The sequence below is a fragment of the Cervus elaphus genome, chromosome 9 (assembly GCF_910594005.1).
Source record: "Cervus elaphus chromosome 9, mCerEla1.1, whole genome shotgun sequence".
In the NCBI taxonomy this organism is placed as follows: domain Eukaryota; kingdom Metazoa; phylum Chordata; class Mammalia; order Artiodactyla; family Cervidae; genus Cervus; species Cervus elaphus.
The window spans coordinates 34,131,610-34,154,661 of NC_057823.1; the positions used below are offsets into that span (position 1 = coordinate 34,131,610).

A 23,052-nucleotide genomic window follows, 5' to 3' on the forward strand; every position below is an offset into this window, starting at 1 on the left:
GATTTGAAATAGAACAACTGGAATTCCATCACCTCCTCTAGCTTCGTTCATAGTGATGCTTCCTAAGGCCCACTTGACTTCACATTCCAGGATGTCTGGCTCTAGGTGAGTGATCACACCATCGTGATTATCTGGGTCATGAAGATCTTTTATGTACCGTTCTGTGTATTCTTGCCACCTCTTCTTAATATCTTCTGTTTCTGTTAGGTCCCTACCATTTCTGTCCTTTATTGAGCCCGTCTTTGCATGAAATGTTCCCTTGGTATGTTTAATTTTCTTGAAGAGCTCTCTAGTCTTTCCCATTCTGTTGTTTTCCTCTATTTCTTTGCATTGATCACTGAGGAAGGCTTTCTTCTCTCTCCTTGCTATTCTTTGAAACTCTGCATCAAAATGGGTATATCTTTCCTTTTCTCCTTTGCTTTTTGCTTCTCTTCTTTTCACAGCTATTTGTAAGGCCTCCTCAGACAGCCATTTTGCCTTTTTGCATTTCTTTTCCATGGGGATGGTCTTGATCCCTGTCTCCTGTACAATGTCATGAACCTCCATCCATAGTTCATCAGCCACTCTATCAGATCTAGTCCCTTAAATCTATTTCTCACTTCCACTGTATAGTCATAAGGGATTTGATTTAGGTCATACCTGAATGGTCTAGTGGTTTTCCCTACTTTCTTCAATTTAAGTCTGAATTTGGCAATAAGGAGTTCATGATCTGAGCCACAGTCAGCTTCCGGACTTGCTTTTGCTGACTGTATAGAGCTTCTCCATCTTTAGCTGCAAAGAATATACTCAATCTGATTTCAGTGTTGACCATCTGGTGATGTCCATGTGTAGAGTCTTCTCTTGTATTGTTGGAAGAGAGTGTTTGCTATGACCAGTGTGTTCTCTTGGCAGAACTCTATTAGCCTTTGCCCTGCTTCATTCTGTACTCCAAGGCCAAATTTGCCTGTTACTCCAGGTGTTTCTTGACTTCCTACTTTTGCATTCCAGTCCCCTATAATGAAAAGGACATCTTTTTGGGTGTTAGTTCTAAAAGGTCTTGTAGGTCTTCATAGAACCGTTCAACTTCAGCTTCTTCAGCATTACTGGTTGGGGCATAGGCTTGGATTACTGTGATATTGAATGGTTTGCCTTGGAAACGAACAGCGATCATTCTGTCATTTTTGAGATTGCATCCAAGTACTGCATTTCGGACTCTTTTGTTTACTATGATGGCTATTCCATTTCTTCTAAGGGATTCCTGCCCACAGTAGTAGATATAATGGTCATCTGAGTTAAATTCACCCATCCCAGTCCATTTTAGTTCGCTAATTCCTAGAATGTTGATGTTCACTCTTGCCATCTCCTGTTTGACCACTTCCAATTTGCCTTGATTCATGGACCTAACATTCGAGGTTCCTATGCAATATTGCTCTTTACAGCATCAGACCTTGCTTCTATCACCAGCCACATCCACAACTGGATATTCTTTTTGCTTTGGCGCCATCCCTTCATTCTTTCTGGAGTTATTTCTCCACTGATCTTCAATAGCATATTGGGCACCTACCGACCTGGGGAGTTCCTCTTTCAGTATCCTATCATTTTGCCTTCTCATACTGTTCATGGGGTTCTCAAGGCAAGAATACTGAAGTGTTTTGCCATTTCCTTAAAATCAGTTGTAAGAGTTTTAGAGTGATTGAGGCCTACCTCAAGAAACAAAAAATTTAAACAACCAAACTTACTACCACATAAAGGAATTAGAAAAACAATAACAAACAAATCCGCAAGTCAGGAGAAGAAAGGAACTAATGAAGAACAGAAAGGAAATAAAATAGAAACCAAAAAACAATAGAAAAAAATCGGTGAAAACAAGCTGTGCTTTTTGAAAAGATAAGCAAAATTGATAAGCCATTAGCCAGACTCATCAAGAAAAAAAGACAGAGATCACAAGTAAAATAAGAAAGGAAAGAGGAGAAATAACTCTTATCACAGAGGTATGAAAATGAGAATACTATAAACAGATATAAATGTCCAAAACTTCAACAACTTAAAAGAAAAGGGCAAATTTTTAGAAACATAACCTTCTGAGACAGTGATGAGGGAAATTGATGATGAAAGAAATATTTTAGTTATGACCTTGTTCATCTCTGTTTGGTTATTCTTTATATTTTCTCAGTCTTTGATAAAAAAATAAAAATTAACTTCTTGCTCTGTGCATCCATTCTTTTCCCAAGTCCTTTGATCATCTTTTCAATCACTACCTTGAACTCTTTCTTGGCTAGATTGCCTATCTCCACTTCAATTAATTCTTCTGGTATTTGCCTTGTTTATTTGTTTGGAGCATTTTCTTCTATTGCCTCATTTTTCCCACTTTGGGAAAGTGGCCTTTTGCAGGAAACATCCTGTGTTTCCCAGTAGCACACTCCTCTCACATCACTGAAGGTATATGCTCTGGGGATTCCCCCTCGAGAACTGTGTGACTCCTTTAGTTGCGGTGTCTATATAGGCAGTACTGTTTGTTGCCAGGCCCTGCCTTCTGCAGAGGCTGCTGGTCGCTAATTGGCAGGACTGGATTACAAGGTGATGGGCTGTGGAAACTCCTGGCAGCCCTGGGGCTAGTGCTGGGTCACTGGTGCATGGAAGTAGGGTCCAGAAGTCTCCAGGGCTATTGCCTACCCATTGGTGGGTGAAGCCAGGTCCTGGGGCTAGTACCAATCTACTGTATGGCAGAGCTGGGTCCTGGACTCTGGTTGCAGGGCTCAAGAGACCCAGAGCTGGTGTCAGATCAATAGTGGGAGATGTGGTTCCTGACACAATTGGCTGTGGCTCTCTTGTATGTGGGTGCAGATTCCAGGCAGTCTTTAGGGCAGGATGTGGACTGTTGCTAGGCAGGCCAGGTTTGCAGACAGTGGGGCTGTAGTTTTCTTGGGACTGGTGTCTGCCCTGGTGAGTGGAGCTGGATCCTATGGTCTCTGGCTGGAGGGTTCTGGGGGTTCTGAGTCTAGTACCTGGTCACTAGTGTGTAATGTCAGATCCTGGACTCTCTGGTAGGCAGGCTTATGTCCAGGGATGGCTGTGGGCTCTGGGAGTCTTAATGTAGCCTGCCTGCTGGTGGATAGGGCTGTAAGCATGCCCAGTGGCTTGGTCTGAGAGACCTCAGCACAGGTGCCTACTGGCTTTTGGTCCAAGGAGGGGCTGGGTAGTGGAGCTAATAAACTATAAAGAGGATTCTAAAATGGCACTTGCAGGCACCAGTGTTCTGGGAAAATGAGCTTCAGAAATGGCCACTGCTACTATCTGTGTCCCCAGGGTGAGTGTTAGTCCCCTTCTGCTTCTCTGGGAGACTCTCCAAGATCAGCAAGTAATTCTGACCAAGTTTTATACCAAATTGTTGCTTCTGCCCTGGGTCTGGGAGTGTGTGAGATTTTTGTGTGTGCCCTTTCAGACTGAAGTCTCTGTTTACCCCAACCTTCTGGGACTATTGAAAGTAAGCTCGGCTGACCTTCCAATCCAAATGCTCTGCTGGCTTGTCTTCCCCGTGCAGGACCCTTGGTCCATGGAGACTGATGTGGTGCTCAGACCTCTGTTTCCTTTGGGAGATCCTCTGAAATTGTAATTATTGGTGGTATGGGACTTGACCATATCAAAACTGCTCCCTTCCTTCCCATCTTGTTGTGGTTCCTTTTTATATCTTTAGTTGCAGATTATTTCTAGTAGGTTCCACTCTTTTTTCATCAATGATTGTCCAGAAAATAATTGTGTTTTTCATGTGTCTATGAAAGGAGGTGTGCTCAGTATTTCCACTCTGCCATCTTGGCTGATCTTTATCTGAAGATCATACAAATACATGGAAAGATATTCCATGTTCATGTATTAAAATAAGTAATATTAACTTGCAAAACAATTTTCTGAGTAATAAGAGTGTCTTTTGTATACTAATGATATGACTGTCTTGGTTGGGGGCCTCTGAAATAGCTTCAGGGTGGGAGCCAGTCACTAGGAGAACCTATCATGTGATTAGAAGGTTGAAATTTTCAGCTTCCATACCCCCTGGCTTCTGAGGGAAGGAGAGGTCTGGAGACTGGGTTATAAACACTCCTAAACAATAAAGATTTGCAGAGTTTCTAGGTTAGTGAACACATCAGCATACTCTCAGAGGAACATGCATAAAGTGGGTATGTAGGAGCTGTACTATCCCTGCCTATATACCTTATAGTATGCATCTCTTTCTTTTGGTTGTTTCTGAGGTGTATTCTTTGAAATAAATCTGCAGTAGTAAATATAGCACCTTCCCAAGTTCTGTGAGTTGTTCTAGCAAATTATCAAACCTGAATGAGGCAGGGGGAGTCATGGAAACCTTCAAGGCAGTCTTGTGAGATAGTGCCATTTAACCTGTAGGGTCTGGGCTGTCTCTGGGTAGTTAGTGTTGAAACTGAATTGATTCTTGGAGACCCAGTTGGTGTTGGTGAATTAGAGAATTGCTTTTTGATGTGGGAAGACACATCATAGATGGTCACATAGCTGGGACATACCTAAAATATATCTAAATGATCAGCTCACTACAGGACTCTTTTCCCCTAATGATGAGCAGATTTTGAATTTCCTGATAGCAGGATGCTTTACATACATACAGGTGGTGCTTCCATACAGAAGGAGATAAAATATATTCTCTAAGGCCCAGGTGAGAAAGGAGAGAGGTCTGTATCTGTGACCTCAGATTCCTTTCAATGCATAGGCTTTTCTTGTTATCATGTTGTATCTTGTACTGGAGCTCTTCTCCATCAATCTTTGCTAATATTCTTAGACATTGTAGTAGACTGGTAGGTGAAGGGAGAATTCAAGTATATAAAAATTTATCCTGTCTGTGAAATCCTGGTACCATTAGCTGCTATATATTAACTGGGCTTCCATCCCATAGAATCCCAAAAGTGAAAGTAATCATCATGCCTATAATTTCTCTAAAATACTGAGTTATTTTTCCTCAATTATATCAAAAGTATTTGATATACTTGAGTATATTTGAGTTATATCAAAAGTATAAAATTTATTTTATTATGGATGGTGAGAACTCAGTATATTCAGAATTACTTTCAGCTAGTCATTGTATTTATTATTTTTTTCTAAAATTCCACTTTAATAAGGATACAGGGAAAGTATATCACTACTACTACTACTTCTTCATGTCCATTCATTTCATATACTATTTGAATCACAAAGAAACTTTTGGTAGTCATATAAATTCTACATTGAATTTAGTCACATAATGTTTATCATGTTCATTCATCTTCCTGTACAAGAATAAAGTTTACATTTGATTATTAATACTTTTTGTGAATAGATATAATTTTACATACTAATGTAGCCTATTACAGCTAGATTTTTTTAAAAATTTAAATAACATCTATATGTATAAATGCCTAATGAAAGGGAGTGTTTACAGCTTGGAATTTTAAAATATTGATATCAATTAAGCACACGTTCAATTTTTTGATATTTAAACACAGTAACAGTGAATAATAATTGCTTTATTTCCTGGTAATGGAATAATGTTGAATATATGTGGTTTTATTTAACCAGTGATTAATTTTTATGTGTCTACTTTGAAGAATTAAGAAAATTCAGTTATTATAGCTAATTAAGAATTAGAGGGTTGTTTTCAGTACTACATGCCAACACAACTGTCTCACTGAAATTTCAGTGTCTGTCGACCAGGCAGTCTGTGCATGACAGATAAACGCAAGTAATCATTGTGCAATAAGCAGTTTTATATTTTCAGACATTCTGTGGGCATCATCTGCTTTTGACAGACAGCCGTCCTCCTCCATAATCACCCACACATGGTGATAAATGAAGCAGCAGCACCAGATTCTTTTTACAACAAACTGGAATAAAGAATTCCAAATAAACCACTAAATTAAAAGGAGAAAAAGGAAAACAAAGTCATTTGGCCATTTCCTCATTGTCCTATTCCTTTTCACACCATTATTTATCAAATATCAGTTTTCCAAAATTATTTATTTGTGTATGTTTCTTTGAGTCATAGATTACCTACAAAATAGGGTATTTCATATTTCCTTTGTGGAAATTTTCACTTTCTACTTTCTTCCTGGGTAATTTACTAATGGAAACTTCTAAATGTATTTTGACTTATGCTGAATGTTATAGCTCTAACAGACTTGATAAATTGATTTAGGACCATTGATATAAAATATTGGCTTTTATACCAGAGGATATATTAACCATAGGATGTTTTAAAAAATGATTTGGTTTAAGTCAGGTCGTTAGAGATAGCGGGTGGTACTATAAAGTAGAATACATAATTTCTTCTAAGTTTGAATTTTGATGACTTGAGTTACAAAAAATGCTTCTACTACCCCTTTCTGGATGAATGTGTACTAAACAAAGAGATTCTCAGAGCATTTATAAAGTGAGCATAGTAGTCATTTCCCTGTTGTGTATCTGCTAAGATTAGTATGTGGATAAAAGTATCCAGTAAAGTTTTTTAATGAAGCTATTCCTCATGCTCTTGGCATTGTTTTTCTTTGTTTACAGTTATCTATGGAAGACCTTATCTTCTGCTATGAATTATAGTTATTTATAGAGTTGCTTTACTCCAGTATCAACATTGAAATTTAAACCCTTTGAATGTAGAAACTGTGTATTACTACTGTATCTTTACCAATAACAAACAGTGCCTTCCGTCCAACATTGATGATAAAAAATATCTTATATATCACTCTAGGATTATGTTCCTATCTGTTCACCAGTTTGTTAGAAGGAAATCAACTCATACACACACAACCACACATATATCTGTCTGAGATGTGACTTCTGAGGTGTGACTTTATGTTAAACCATTAGGAAAATTGAAGGCTGAATTTCTTCTTCATCTTCAAGCACACATAACAAGGGGCAAGCTCGGAGATCAACTTTACCGAGTGGTTATTATGTCTGGTGTGAGTTAGATAATTGTACTTTTCTTGCTTCAGAATAATAAATATGCTTGTGTCTGTTTGTTTGTTTTTTTCTGTGTTAAACACACAGGATTTGGAGATGGACAATAGGATGCTTTAGTGAAAGGATTCTAAACTTTTTTTAGGGGAAGAGGGTATACAAGAAAAGTAATTGTCCTGGAGGAAAGTGCCCTGGACAGAGAGCAAGGAGCCCAATGTTCACAGTAGAGGCTGACTTATTACCTTAGTTACATCCAGTAAACTTTCTGTGCCATCATTTCCTTATCTGAAAAATTATAAAGAAGATGGGTTGATCCTGAGACATTCAATGATCACAGGGAACCAAAAGAGTGAGAGTGAGATTTTAGTCCTGTTTTTAAATTGAGTCAGATCTTGCATTGTTTCCAAAGGCAGATTAAAAACTAAGAACATATGCACTGAGAGAACAAGTTGACTACTGAGTGTGGCTGTATCCAGGACTGTCACTGCATTAAGTGAAAAATATGGCACGCGGAAAGAAAAGAGACAGGAAAGCAGTACTCAGTTTTTGAAACATTGACCACTTTGCCAAAAGATCTGCAGTTACTAGCCAGCTCAGAACAGACACTCCCTAATTATTGCTGATAATTCTAGAATATCTACATTTACAGCAATAGAGCCCTTTGACTGCCATGATGTTGACAGTGGACACTTTTAAATTTCTAAGTTTGGTTAATAGTAAAGGATGGAGAAAGATATTGCAAGCACATGTTAATGATGGAATTCAGGATGAAGAATATTACCAGTAGTAAAGAGGGCGATTTCATGGTGACTAATAGTTTGCCAAGAAGATATATCATAAATGCATATTCCCTTAAAAATATAACTTCAAATATAGGAGGCAAAAACTGATGAAACTGGAAAAAGAATATGTACATTCATGATTGTAGTTGGTAATACCAATAATCTTCTCTTAGTAATTGAAAAATAGTAAAAAAAAAAAAAAAAAACTCTAAGGATATTAAAGTCTAAGAATAGTGTTAACCGACTTGACCATACTGACATTTGTAAAACATCCCATCCAAAAACTGAAGAAAATGTGCTTTTCTAGTGTGCAGAATGCATCCACCAGGATAGCAGTTGTTGATAGATAGTAGGTCTGTTGTAGTATGGAAGGTCTTCAGTCATAGCCTCAAGTTCAATGATTTGCTGGAAAGATTCACAGATCTCAGGAAAGCCATTATACTAACAGTTACAATTTATTACTAAAATAATATGCTTATATGGTATCTAAAACTCTCAAAGTGAAGCAAAATAATGGACCCAGAGTGTAATATGCAGTTCACTAATAAATGTGCCCTTCTTGAGACTGACCTAAGGTTTCACCTTCTATAGGCAGTGAACATTTTCTCAGTCATACCTAATCCTGTGGCTAAGTGTTAGTGTTAGTAGTGTTAATCATCTAACACTGATTAAGATGAAACTGATCTTTGACTGTTAAAGATTGAAAAGCAATTGTTAAGAACAAAACAATCGTGAAGTGATTTCCCTAAGAAATGTTTTAGCTATAGCATGCATCTGTAGTCTGTTTCTAGACTACCCTACTGGCCGCAGCCATCTTACTGTGAGTTTAAACGTACTTATAAATCCTATAGATGTCCTTACAAATTCACAAAACTGACCTCCAAAATCCACCTTCTTCTCTTGGATGGTCTTGGTTGACAGACTGAAATCCAGTATGAGACAGCATAAGGACTTGGGAAAACAAATTTCTTCAGATTAACTGTCCTTTATTGATGAGCTTTATTATTATCAATAATTTTGCAGACTTGAGTGGTTTCCCATCCCATGGGAGGAAAAGCTGTACCAGGATCTCAGTTAAAATATTTAAGGCCTTAACATATATCTTCCTTTACCAAAGGACATAAGATCCAAAATTTCTGGTCACATATATGCCTTAATGCTCAATTTTGCAGATTCTAAAAAAGACAAACCTCTCATCGAAAAGTTGTAGAACTGAACTGAAAGTTGCTTTAAAATATAAGCTATAAAAATGAAAAGATTTTGATGTTTTAAAATATAGGAAGTTTAATATTTTTAAGATGGGGAAAATGTGTTTCCTTGGCTTCAAATGGTACAATGGGATGTTTCTAATGTTCTTTCAGTGGATATGCATTTCCTCTACAATATCCAACTTTGATTTATTTCGAATATTAGTAACATAATAACTAAGTCTAAAACCTGGAAGATGATTTTTACAATTAAAATTATGTGGAAGATGTTAAACTATATTCCACTATTTTTATAATCTTTAATGCTTTCCAAACTCTACATCCTTCATGGATATTTATTTCCTACTTTTTTTTAACTGTGGTGGTGAATTCTAGTGGAGAGTATATGTTGATTTAAGTACATTTTTTCTGTTAGAAATAATTTTGGAACTCATTGCTTGAAAATGTTTATAGCAGTGACCAGTGATGACAGGTTCTATATTTGGTGCTTTGCATATGAGTCTTGGTAATACATAGTTTAAAACAAAAAAAACTCCTTTTCATAAATTTCTCTTCTCATCTAATCTCTTATTGCTCATCCCTTCTCAACTTTTTTTGAAAGATGGGCTTGTGTTTTTAAGAGCAATTCCCCCACGTTTTGTTTTTTTTTTAAATTAAGCATTTCCCCCAGACTGGCCTTAACTTCCTTGACATGACAGAATTATTTTGCTTTTTACTACTGCTGTTTTAGTTTTGAGCAAATGAACATCCAAACTGTTTCATGATTCTGTACCTTTTTGTTTGTTGTTTGAAAATGCACTCACAGTAATTGCTTTTGTGACAAGTATATGTGACAGCTACACTATTTCCCAGAAACAAGATGTTACTTCAAGAAACTCACATTACATTTTGAAAAAAATTTACTTTAGACTTGTACCAGAAAAGAAATTTCACACATATAAACAGAATGAAATATTTTACAATGGACAATTTTATTATACTTTTAAGAATGTGCAGATTTTATCTCCATTAATAACTTTCTTGCATTCAACATTTTCACTTCATTTTAAAGAACTTTTTTCAATTAAATTGCTGTTGTTTCAAGATTAGCATTAATGTATTATACTGCTTTGTTTTTAAAATGTGCATTATGATGTTAAATTCCATCTTAGATGTTTGATCCACAAAAATTATAAAATAATCTGCATCTGTCTCCTTCCTATTCTTCTATAAATGATTGTTTTTGATACTCATTTTGCTTTAAAATTCCAGAAATATATAGAATGACATTCCTTTTCCTACTTCTGAGGAAAACACAGATTGTGTAAAAATAAGTGATTGAGTGATTAAATTATTTTCCAAACAAGTCTCATTTGTATAATCTTGTATATTAATGAAAAATTATGTGTAAACATCAGAAAAATAACTAGCTTTTCCATTCCAGTTTATTTTCCATTTAGCAACCAAAATTGCTAGCTTATCATATCCTGTTGCATTCCTATGAACCTCATCCTGTGATGAATGAGTCTTTCTAAATTTCCACTTCATATACTTGTTCTGACTTCAAATAATTTCTTCACTTAAATTAATTATGGGAAATTATGACATTTTTAAACTGTCCTTTAAGAAAACATTTTCTTAAAGGAGCAGGGTTTATGAAGAAACTGACAATTGCAGTGATCTTCAGACAATATGAAGTAAGGGTACTTGACAACAGTCCACACATGTAAAATTTTAGTCATGAAAGAGTAAAGAACACCCCAGGCGGAAAAAGAGGAAAAACAACTTGGACTGGAAAGAAGAGAAGCAGCCCTCTAATTAATCAGTTGGAGAAGACGGGCACAGATAAAGCCAGCTGTGAGTTAACTGGAAACATTGTTTGTCCTAAAGGCAAGATACGCTGCAGCTGGAGAATGCTAAAACCACCCCTTCTTTGAGTGCTGACTGCTTTATTATTAATGACGGTCCCGCATCTACATTTCTGTGCCTGTCTGTGCCTGTGCCTGTTGTTGTTCAGTCGCTAAGTTGTGTGTGATTCTTTGTGACCACATAGGCTGCAGCACGCCAGACTTCCCTGTCCTTCACCATCTCCTGGAGTTTGCTCAAACTCATGTCCATTGAGTCTGTTACTGGGGATACCCAATTGCTAAACTACCTCCATCACATGAGAGTACTCAATCCCTACTTTATCACCACTTCTGTTAATCTCAACTCAGAAGCAGCAACCCATGCACAATCTATCCCTGCTTCTCTTAGACTGACCCCCCCAAGTTTTTCAGAAGGCAGCCCAGTCCAAAGAAGGGGCTTCCCTTTGCTCTCTTGTGCAATATCAGTCAGCAGTTTCTCTGGAATGTTATCTCTTTCTGCATTGAGCCATATAGAAAAAAGTGATACTGTCTAATCGATACATGACTATAAATCCTGGGAAGAAAGACAGTCTGGTAATTCTTCCCTTTTGAATGAAACAGATGTTAACAAATTCAGGGGAAAAAGAGAAAACTGTCTCTAGCAAGGTAAAAGACTCAAAGTTACAGCACCAACAAATCCTTACTGGAGGCAATAAAGAAAAAGGAAAGAGAAACTTGATTATAAAATCATTCATATAGGCTACTTAGCAAGATGGCTGGAATGCTGGGATAACTTTGGATTCTAGGATTGGCTTGGTCTTATGTGTTGAATGGTGTCCAGAATACATGTTTAAGTCAAAGCACCTGGGACCTGGAAATATGACCTTTGTAAATAGGGTAATTGCAGATGCAGTCAAGTTACCGTGAGGCCATTAGAGTATTTACCAGTATGACTGGCATTCAGTATGACTGGCATCTGAATAAGTAGAGAGAAATTTGGAAGCAGGGACTCTGGGAGAATGCCATATGATGACAGAAGCAGAAGCTGTCCTGACACAGCTACAAGCTGAGGAACAGCAAGGGGTGTGGCCACCACTTGGATGCTGGGACGGGGCAAGAATGGGTTCTATCCAGAGTTTCAGGAGAAACAAGCATGGCTCTGTGGACCTCATCATTTTGAACTGCTGACCTTCAAGACTGCAAGAGAATACATTTCTGTTGCTTTAAGATGCCCAATTTGTGGCACTTTCTTAGGACAACCCTGGGAAACTAACAGAGCTTTTGATACTGGGAAGTGGAGAAGCGCTGGTGTCAGAAATAACTAAAAATGTGGAAGTGGCTTGGAATTAGGTAGCAGGTAGAGGGTGAAAGTATTTGGAGCACTTGATAGTGAAAACCTAGATTTTCCTGTAGAGACTTTTGATAGAAATATATCTGATAAGCAGTTAATATCCAAAATATAGAAATAACTCATACAACTCATACAATAGCAAAAAAAAAAAAACACCCCACAAAAATTTGATTAAAAAATAAGAGAATTTTAATAGACTTTTTTTTTCCCCAAAGAATATATACAGATGACCAACAGGTACATGAAAAGCTGTTCAACATCACCAGTCATCAATGAATGATAATTAAATCCATTAGAATGGCTATTATCAAAAAGACAAAATGACAAATGTTGGTGAGGATGTGGAAGGCTATGGGACCTTTGTGCACTGTTGATGGAACTGTAAATTGGTATAGCAATTAAAGCAAACAGTACAGAGACTTTTTGAAAAGTTAAAAATAGAACTACCCTATGAGTCACCAATTTATCCAATGGGTATTTATCCAATGAAAATTAAAGCACTAACTAAAGTATATGCACCTCCATGTTCATTGCAGTGTTATTTACAATAGCCAAGATATGGAAACAGCCTAAGTGTCCACTGATGTATATATGGATAAAGGAAATGTATATATTTATACAATGGAATATTGACAGCCATAAAAAGGAGGAAATCTTGCCTTTTGCAATAACATGGAGAAACTTGAGACCATTATGCTAAGTAAAATAATTCTCACACAAAAAATAAAATAATGTATGATTTCATTATTCTTATATGCAGAATCTAGAAACAACAGCCAAAAAAAAAAAAAAAAAAACACCACCAAAAACAAACTTAGTGATACAGAGAACAGATTGGTGGTTGCTAGGTTGCTATAACCAGGGAGTGGGCGAAGAAGGTAAAGATGGTCAAAAGGTACAAACTTCCAGTTACAAAATAAATAAATTGTTTAGTCAGGCCACCCAAGATGGCTGTTCTCTTGCTCTCTGTACATCCCCTCCTAGACCAGTGCCTGTTTCACTTACACCCTACTCACATGACTGATCTTCCTACATATATGCTCCAGGCCTCAACTCAAAGGGGTATGGAAGGGTGTGCCCCTCTACTGGTTTCCCTGGTAACTAATGAGCTCACTTGATGTCGACCCCCCTATAACTGATAGTCTTCCTTCCCCCACCTAGCAAAGACTGCCACTGCCACTGTCTGTCTACATTAGAAACAAGGCTAGGATGCCGACTGTTACCATTTTTAGTGACACAGAAACAATTCTAACAGTGGTGTAAGTCTTTTTCCTGTAAGTCAGCCTTTCCTTAAATTCCATAAATTCCTGTTAGCATCTAACACAGTGGATCTCAAGGTGTGGTTTCATGGTTGGCAGCATTAGAATCCTCTGAGAACTTGTTAGAATTGCAAATTCTTTTGCTTCATCCCAGATGAGCTAAATCAAAACACTACGTGTGGATCTCATCAAACGTGTGGAACAAGCCTGTCCTGTGAACTGGTTTCACACAGGTTTTAGAACAACTGTTCTATTACCACCATACACCAGTGCAAGAGTAAAAGGGGAGAATCTAGTGGGGGAAACGGAGAAGTGACAGCCTGCAGGATTGCTGTTTCTTTTTAAGAATAAGACATAGGGGCAAAGGAAGTGGAAACAATGAGTGGTAAAGTACTGGGTCCAATAATTTAGTCAACCACACTTCCACTAGACTGTCAGGCTCATGATGGGAAAAGTCCAGGATCTCTTGTTGACTATATTTTTCATGGTGCTTAGAATAACGTCTGGCACACAGTAAGCTCCCTCAAGTATCTGTTCAGTTGTTTAGTTGCTAAGTTGTGTCCGACTCTCTTGCAACTCCATGGACTGTGTAGCCCACCAGAATCCTCTGTTCATGGTATTTTCAGGCAAGAATACTGGAGTAGGTTGCCACTTCCTACTACAGTGGATCTTCCCGACCCAGGGATCAAACCCATGTCTCATTATTGGCAGGTGGATTCTTTACTGCTGAGCCACCAGGGAAGCCCATTTGCTAAATAAAGGCAAAGAGTTTTGCAAATAATGCAGGCTACTCATGTATTTTCAATACAAATGTTTTTTTAGGAAATAGTCCAAATCTCTGGCTGCACAGAGGAGGGAAGACCAGAATGAATGAATGAATGCTTTCTCAGGAAACAGATCTGAGAAAAGAGAACCTTGAAGGAGCTGTGATCCCAGCATGTGACTTTCTTCTCTGAAATTCAGCAAGATGTATGACTCATCAGCCTTGGAAGGAATTAGAGAAGGTATGGAAGACATTAAGATTTTTATTTTAATGTAATCCTTAAAGCATCCAAATCCTTAATGTATCCAAAATCCTGTGGTAGGTGTTTTTTTAGTTTTTTAGTTGTTGGATTAAAAATGTTTTGAAAAGATGTCTGAAGATTAATTGACATAAAAATAACAGCACTTATGCAGACTGTACTTTTAAAGTTCTATTTTATTTATACACTCATGAAACAGTCACCACAATTAGGATAATGAATACTACATCCCAAAAGTTCTCTTGTGCCCTTTTGTAATCAGTCCCTCTAATTCATCTCTGCACTTCCCCATGCCCAGACAAACATTTTTATCTATTCTATCACTATAGATAGAATTTCTAGAATTTTATGTAAATGAAATCATAGAGTATGTGCTTTCTTTGGTTTATTTTAATACTTTGTCTCATAATTTGTGATTCATTCACACTGTCTTGTGCATATAGCCAATTCCTTTTTATAGGGAAATAGTATTTCATTACATGGATTTATCAGAATTTGTTCGTTTACCTTTGTTGGATATTTGGTTTATTTCTAGTTTGGGGACAGTTGTAAATAGAGGTGCCGTAAACATTCATAAACAAGTCTTTTTGTGACAGATGCTTTCATTTATCCTGAGTAAGTATCTGAAATTTTTATTTATGTATTTTTGGCTGTGGGGGCTACTCTCCAGCCATGGTGTGTGGGCTTCTCATTTCAGTGGCTTCTCCTGTTGGGGAACACGGGCTCAGTAGTTTGGGCACACGGGCTCAGTTGCCCCACAGCAAGTGGACTCTTCCCGGAGCAGAGATGAACCCACGTTCCCTGCATTGGCAGCTGCCGGATTCATAACCAGACTGCCAGGGAAGTCCCTGAGTAAGTACCTTAAAGTGGATATATATATATATTTACATATGTTTTATGTTTCACTTTTTAAGAAACTGCTAAAAATATTTTACAATTTGTTTTTTTTACCATTTTTTTAAATTCCACAATATTTGAGAATTCAGGTTTCTTGAAATTCCCACTAGCACTTAGGACGAGCACTTTAAAAATATATATTATTCTAACAGGTGTGTACTATTATATCATTGTAGTTAGGCACATTTTCTTAACTACTATTTATGTTGAGCATCTTTTCACTTGGGTATTTGTGAATTGGTGTCTACTTTGGTGAAATATAGGTTTAAATATTTTGCCCATTTGTTAAGTTTTAAGAGTCATATGTTCTAGACGGAAGTAGTTTATCAGATACACAACCTAAACTGTTTTTAACAGTCTTTGTTTTTCATAGTCATCTTATTTTTCATTTTGTAGCAATGTTTGTGAGGAAGTTCTTAATTTTGATCGTGTTCAGTTTATAAATTGGGCTGATTTTGCTTCTATTACAGGCCATAGTTTGATGCTTCTGTGCATGCCTGAGGATATTTTTGTTGGATGCTAGACTGTGGATTTTGCATTCTTAGGTACTGCATATTTTTGTATTCCTATAAATTCCTATAAATATCCTTAAATATATTTAAGTTATGGGATGTAGTTAAGTTACTTGGAAACATTTTGATCTTTTGGGATTAGCTTACATTTTGTTAGGTGGGAATAGGGAAGTGATTTGTTTAGGGGTAATTTTATTTCAATTGTGAAGCATGATTCTTCTGGGTTCTCTACTTCTGCCTCCTGAATTATATATATAAGTTTTCTACACTGACTAGGGATTTTCTTCCTTGAGTATTTTTAGGTAGTTTTTTCCTGCGTGTTCACATGTATGGTGACCCTCTGGAGATCAGCATCTTTTCTGTATTTGGTACTCTACCATGAATTCTAGGAGAAGGCAATGACACCCCACTCCAGTACTCTTGCCTGGAAAATCCTGTGGACGGAGGAGACTGGTGGGCTACAGTCCATGAGGTCGCTAAGAGTTGGACACGACTGAGCGACTTCACTTTCACTTTTCACTTTCATGCATTGGAGAAGGAAATGGCAACCCACTCCAGTGTTCCTGCCTGGAGGATCCCAGGGACGGGGGAGCCTGGTGGGCTGCTGTCTATGGGGTCGCACAGAGTTGGACACGACTTAGCAGCAGCAGCAGCTGTGAATTCTAGCTGCCGCGGCCAAGACTTCCAAATCCGAAAGCCCAGCTGAGGGACAGTATTGGGCCCTGCCTCTTCCCTGTGTGGTTCTTCTTCCCTGTTCTGTGACCACTGCCATGCTCTTCAGAAGGCAGTAAGCTGGGAAAATCAAAGAGACTCTTTCATTTGTTTATCATATCTCTGGAATCATTGGCGATATATGTTTTGAAAACCTTTGTTTATATATATTTTTTCTATATGCTTTTCAGGCAAAAGGGTAAATATGATAACTGTTACATTTTGCTTCCCAAAGCAGAAGACCTACTGAATTTCTAATATTAAAAATAAGAGGAATCATAGGGACTGATAAGCCTTATATATCATTTTGTGGTATTAATTACATGCTGTCTTGTTTAACTACAACTCCTTTAACAAAGATAATACAGTGAGTGATACTAAGTCTTTTATATAAATATACGTAAATTAAATAGTTGCTGTTTAATTTGGTAACCATGGAATTTTATTAGGGGTCTTGACCTTAATCACAAAATATACGTTTCTGATAAAATATGTAATAGGAAACAATGCATTTGGATTAGAACTTTTAAAAATTCATCATGCCTCTCCAATGATATAATTCTTTATAAACATGAGGTCTGCTGGAAGAAACAGTATCATATGGATCACAAGTACTTAGGGAAGCCTAAAGAGAACAAATCGAGATTTAAACTAACCCTAAAATGTGTGATATGGACAATTCAGTAGTTCTTTTCATACCATTTTCCTTGTGGTGTATGAGCGTGAACATCCTCTGGCACAGAGCTTTCCAATGTCACAGCATGCAGTGGGTACATGGACATGTCTGAGATTTTGATATCTGGAACTGTTTTCATGGTCTGATAGAGTCTGAGGAGGCTGAAATGTATAGAATTCCCTCTAGCCACAATCAGCATCAGCTTTCCACACTGTGCCCTACAAATATAGTGCTGTGATGCAGAAAGGTTAGAACACACTGCTCTAGCAGCTATGAGTTTCTGTTTGTTTCATCTTCCATAATACCATGCTCAGTTTACAAATTTGTGTTGCTTTCTTTACTTCAAGGGATGGCTGACTTGCCTAGAAAAGGAATGCAGCCAGTGAAAAGAAGGGGCTTTCTTCGACTGTCTTTATTTCTGAAATCTATTGCCTTGGGGAAACTTTATTGTTAAAATGAAAATACCATGTATGCGGTTTTACTAGTACATATCTACAATTGTAGAGTTCAAAAACACTTGGTGATGTAAATCAATACTGCGTATACTTTGTAAAAGTGAATCTCATCTTCTAAAATGTCCTTAAGAGAATGTGTTCATTTTATGACAGATATTACAGCCTTTGCAAATACTAAGCAGATGACTCTGATACCCATTTAAATTACCTGTCCTGTACTTTGGCTTCCCCTTGAGAAATCCGTTCATAAGATGTAGTTTGCATTTTAGTAAAGAAGAAAGCTTCAATCATGGTACTTGGGGAGTGAAAGGACTTTATTATTCAGCCTGTGTACATTTTCCAAATTTAAGAGTCTGGTGGAGTAGGTGTTCCATGCTGCATTTCACAAGTTCTAGCTGTGCTCTGTTTACAGATGTGGTCTACAGCACTTAAAGGGGCCAACTTTTTTTTGTTTTTCCATTTGGATTAGAATTTGTTCTCATCGGATCAAGAGATTTTAAGTTTTTGCATCATTTTATCTAGGAAGGGAAAGGAAGCTAAGAGAACAAACTGAACCAGAGGTATTGAGATAGTTTCAATTTCTACCTATACCTTTTGATATTGTAATTAGACTTCTTACCTGTGGGTTTGCCCGGTATTGTGAAATTTACCATCTCACTTTTCACCTGAGTTTTGATACTGGATGAATAGCAGAAATGGAAAAGCATGAGGAAGAGGAAATGATATTATTTTTCCTTATTTAATAGAGGGAAAAGTCTGATGATGGGGTGATTTTACATATTCTGCCCTTGTTTGTGTGTAAAATGACTATATATAAACAAGCAGCAACGTGATTTTTACCTCCATGACTATTTTTTCACTTTGATTGAGGTATAATTGGCATACAATAAATTGGACATATTTAAATACACCATTTATTAAGTTTTGACATGGAAATATCATGAAGCTATCACTGTTATCAAGCTAAATGAGCACATCTGTTACTGAAAAATTTCCTTGTATTTTTTGGTAATTCCCTCCATCCCACTGAGCTCCCTCAAAACAACCATTCATCAGCTTACTGCCATTTTATATAAATGTGAGTTTTTGTGCCTTTTCACTTAGTATTGTTTTCAGAATCATCCATATAGCTGCATGCATCTTTAGTTAGTTCTGCTTATTACAGAATGTTATTAACATTCATATACAAGTCTTTGTAGTAACATATGCTTTTGTCTATTTATAGCCACATAGCTAGGAGTGGAGTGACTAGGTATGTGCCAGATGTATATTTAACCTAAGAAAGAAAAACTACCAAGCTGTTTCCCAAAGTGGTTGTACCATTTTACATTGCCAGTAGTAGTGCTTGAGAGTTTTATTTGCTCCATATTCTCACCATTGTATTTTGTCTTACTTGTATACATTCTAAAAGGTATATAGAGGTATCTCATTGTGGTTTACTTTGCATTTCACCAATGATGTTGAAGACCTTTGCAAGTGAGCATTTGTGACTAAGCACATATACATTGACAAAGCATGTGTTCAAATGTTTTCCCTATTTGTGTTGGTTTGCATTTTGAAAGTTATTCTTTCAATGTATATTCTGGATAAAAGAACTTAATCAGATATATATTTTCCCAATCTAGACTCTTTGTTTTCTTTTACTTCATTTTTATTTATTAATTTATGTCTGTTTTGGGTCTTTGTTGCTTTGTGTGGTCTTTCCCTAGTTGCAGCAACTTGGGGATACTCTTCATTGTGATGTGTGGGCTTCTCTTTGTGGTGGCTACTCTTGTTGCAGAGTATGGGCTTGGTAGTTGTGTCTTGTGGGCTCTAGAGCACAGGCTCAGTAGTTGTGGCACATGGATGTAGTTGCTCCGTGGCATATGGAATCTCCCTGTTCAGGGATCCAAACTGTGTCCCCTGCATTGGCAGCAGATTCCTATGTACAGTGCCACGAGGGAAGTCCCTCTTTGTTTTCTTAACAGTGTCTTTCAGAGAGTAGATTTGTTAAAGTTGATAATTTTTAAAACGATTTAGCTTTTGTAGTCACGTCTTTACCTAATCCAAAGTCTCAAAGGTTTTCATCTATGCTTTAAGAAATTTCATAATTTTCCTGGCTTTTATATTAAGGTCTATAATTAATTTTGAGTTAATTATCTTACATGATGGGATATAATTTTGCGGTTATTTTTCATTGTTTTTGTGCAGTTGCTCAGTCGTGTCTGATTGTTTGCAATCCCATGGACTTCAGCATGCCAGGCTTCCCTGTCATTCACTGTCTCCCGGAGTTTGTGCAAACTCATGTCCATTGAATCAGTGATGCCATCCAACCATCTCATTCTCTGTTGTCCCCTTCTCCTCCTGCCTTCGATCTTTCCCAACAGGGTCTTTTCCAGTAGAGTTGGCTCTTCACATCACGTGGCCAAAATATTGGAGCTTCTGCATCAGTCCTTCCAATGCATATTCAGAGTTTATTTCCTGTAGGATTGACTGGTTTGATCTCCTTGTGGTCCATGGGGATCTCAAGAGTCTTCAACACTACAGTTCGAAAACATCAGTTCTTCATGCTCAGCCTTCTTTATGGTCCAACTCTCACATCTGGACATGACTATGGAAAAACCATAGCTTTGATTGTACAGACCTTTGTGGGCAAAGTAATGTCTCTCCTTTTTAATGTGCTGTTTAGATTTGTCATAGGTTTTCTTCCAAGAAGCAAGCTTTTTTTTTTTTTTTTTAATTTCATGGCTGCAGTCACTGTCCACAGTGATTTTGGAGCCCAAGAAAATAAAAGTCTGTCACTGTTTCCATTGTTTCCCCATCTGTTTGCCATGAAGTGATGGGACCAGATGCCATGATATTAGTTTTTTGAATGTTGAGTTTTAAGCCAGTTTTTTTCACTCTCCTCTTTCACTTTCGTCAAGAGACTCTTTAGTTCCTGTTCGTTTTCAACCATTAGGGTTATGCCTCTTGCATATTTGAGGTTATTGATATTTCTTCCAGCAATCCTGATTCCAGCTTGAGCTTCATCCAGCCTGGCATTTCTCATGATGTACTCTACATATAAGTTAAATAAGCATTGTTCCTGAATTTATCCTATAATATTTTAAAGAAACTTTTTCCTGTTAAATTGCTTCCATATCTTTTTTGAAAACCAATTGACCATAGATGTGTTGGTTTATTTTTAGACTCCATTTTCTGTTTCATTTTTTGCCTTTTATGACCTTGCCACACTGTGTTATTGGTTTAAAATGATTCTTAAAATCAGTTAGTATAAATGAGCAACTTTGAATTTCCTTACCATCATTGTTTTTGAAAGTTCTGGATCCTTTTTCTAATTTTTTTTTTTTTACAAATTTTGAAATCACTTTGTCAATTTATACTTGAAAAATCTGCTTGAATTTTGATTGGGAATGTATCAACACTGTAGAATAGCTTGAAAAGAATCAGCATCTTAATATAATACTTCTTAGTTGTCTGATCCAGAAGTGCCATATACCTTCTAGTTTCTTTAGTTCATTTTCAGATTTTCTCAGCAATGTTTTGTATTTGGCAATGTATGGGTCTTCTGCATCTTTAGTCAAGTTTGTCTAAAACTTGAGAGGTGAGCATATACAATAACATTGAATATCTTCCTTATAAGTAAGCTAGTTAAAACAATTTAAAATAAAGTTGTCACACTTGCATAGGCATGCAACTGAGCAGTAAAACTTGCTTGATGTTCTCTAAATCTGACTTAATCTTACTTTTCAATGTGAGAAAAGTCATGTTGTATCTCGTATATTTTGGGGGAAAATCTTTTAAAGTCCTTTTCAAGCATATTTTAACAGGCCTCGATTTATTCTGTAAAGGGGCCATAATTACTTGTCCATTTCCAAGGGAAAGACTTGCTTTTCTATTTTTGATAGTTCTGTATTTCACTTGAGTTATTTTTCCCATAACTTGGAATTAAGATTTTTTTTTAAAAAGACACAGTATGTAACATGATAACTTTCATCAAAATCTCATAAAATTTTAATGATTTTTGTTAAAGCCAAAAATTCTTTGTGCATAACTTTTAAGTTCTAATATTCCATTACTTTTAAAAAAGTTTTCTGACTTTCTATGGTTTTGGTGATCTAAATTTTTTATATGTAATTGATCAAATTTACATTTAAAATTATGAAACACTACATATTCTTTAGAATAATTTACCACCTATGCTTTGAAATACACTTTGTTCTTTTAATAGAATTTGCTTCACTTGATATAATTTAATGTTACAAAATCTTTTAAATTGAGCACAGATTTTAAAATAATTTCCTGAAGTAACTGCTCCCATGAAAAATTGTGGCAGAGAAAGGAACAAATTCTGTTGTGAAGGTTTGCGGCATGTTTCTTTCATAGAGTGAATTAATCTGTTATAGTCTATATCTTGATGATTTCATATTATTTACATTGACTCACAACAAAAGTAAATCATATATGTTTGTCATTTGCATAGGTCATGTCATCCTGAATCATATCTGGCATCCTATTAACTTTCTTTTACTCTATATTTTAACATCCTAACCTTATTTTGATTTTTTTTTTAGTAAATTACAACCTAAAACTTCTGTTTTCTATGGCCAGTAGCCATATTGATTCTTCATAAGAAACAGAATATAAAAGTGTATGTATATAGTGCTTTTCTGTAATGCATGCAAAGTAAGGGAAAATTATGAGAACATATTCATGGAGCATATAATAAGTGGGAAATATAAACAATTACTTATTTGATAAACATTTAGATTCAGCCTTATGTAATGGAAGAGTCATATTTTCATCAAAGTAAAGTGAGTTTGATTTCCATTTCTCCTACCAATTAACAGAACCATCTTTGAAAAATCATGTGGTCAGTTTGAGTATCAGATTCTGCATTTTTCAGTTGCTTATTAGTGTATCTACCTCACAGGATTGATTGGAAAATTAACTATAAAAACATATGTAGTAGTGGGAACTCATGTAATGTCAGTGTTTAAAATCAATATCCTCCCTCTATTCTAGTTTATTCAGCAGAATTCAAAGTATTATGGTATATACAGAAGTATAAACATATTCCCCTCTAGCTAATAATTTACTTAGCAGCAATATTGACAATGTAAAATATGTATTAAACTTATAGAAATGTGTAGCAGTTAAATAATGAGATAAAGAATATAGATCCTTTAGAGGTTTTCAGGAGGGGTAGATCAGGAGAAAAAGAAGCCATGATGGTTTTAGAAAAGGCAGAGTGCTGAGGAATTGATGTTTTTGAACTGTGGTGCTGGAGAGGACTTTTGATAGTCTCTTGGGCAGCAAGAAGATCAAACCAGTCAATTCTAAAGGAAATCAACTCTGAAAAGACTGATTGGAAAGACTCGTTGGAAAGACTGATGCTGAAGCTGAAGCTCCAATACTTTGGTTACCTGATGCAAACAGCCGAC

General features: G+C 36.5%; 1 long non-coding RNA gene across 1 annotated transcript in view; it reads left to right on the top strand.

Annotated features, from left to right (window-relative positions):
• The window catches only part of LOC122700932, a 105,057-nt gene extending 90,764 nt beyond the window's left edge, over positions 1 to 14,293 (top strand). Inside the window, exon 4 of the long non-coding RNA XR_006342881.1 lies at positions 14,179 to 14,293. This is a non-coding gene — a long non-coding RNA (uncharacterized LOC122700932). The remainder of the gene's footprint in view (positions 1 to 14,178) is intronic.
• Positions 14,294 to 23,052: the final 8,759 nt, after the last annotated feature.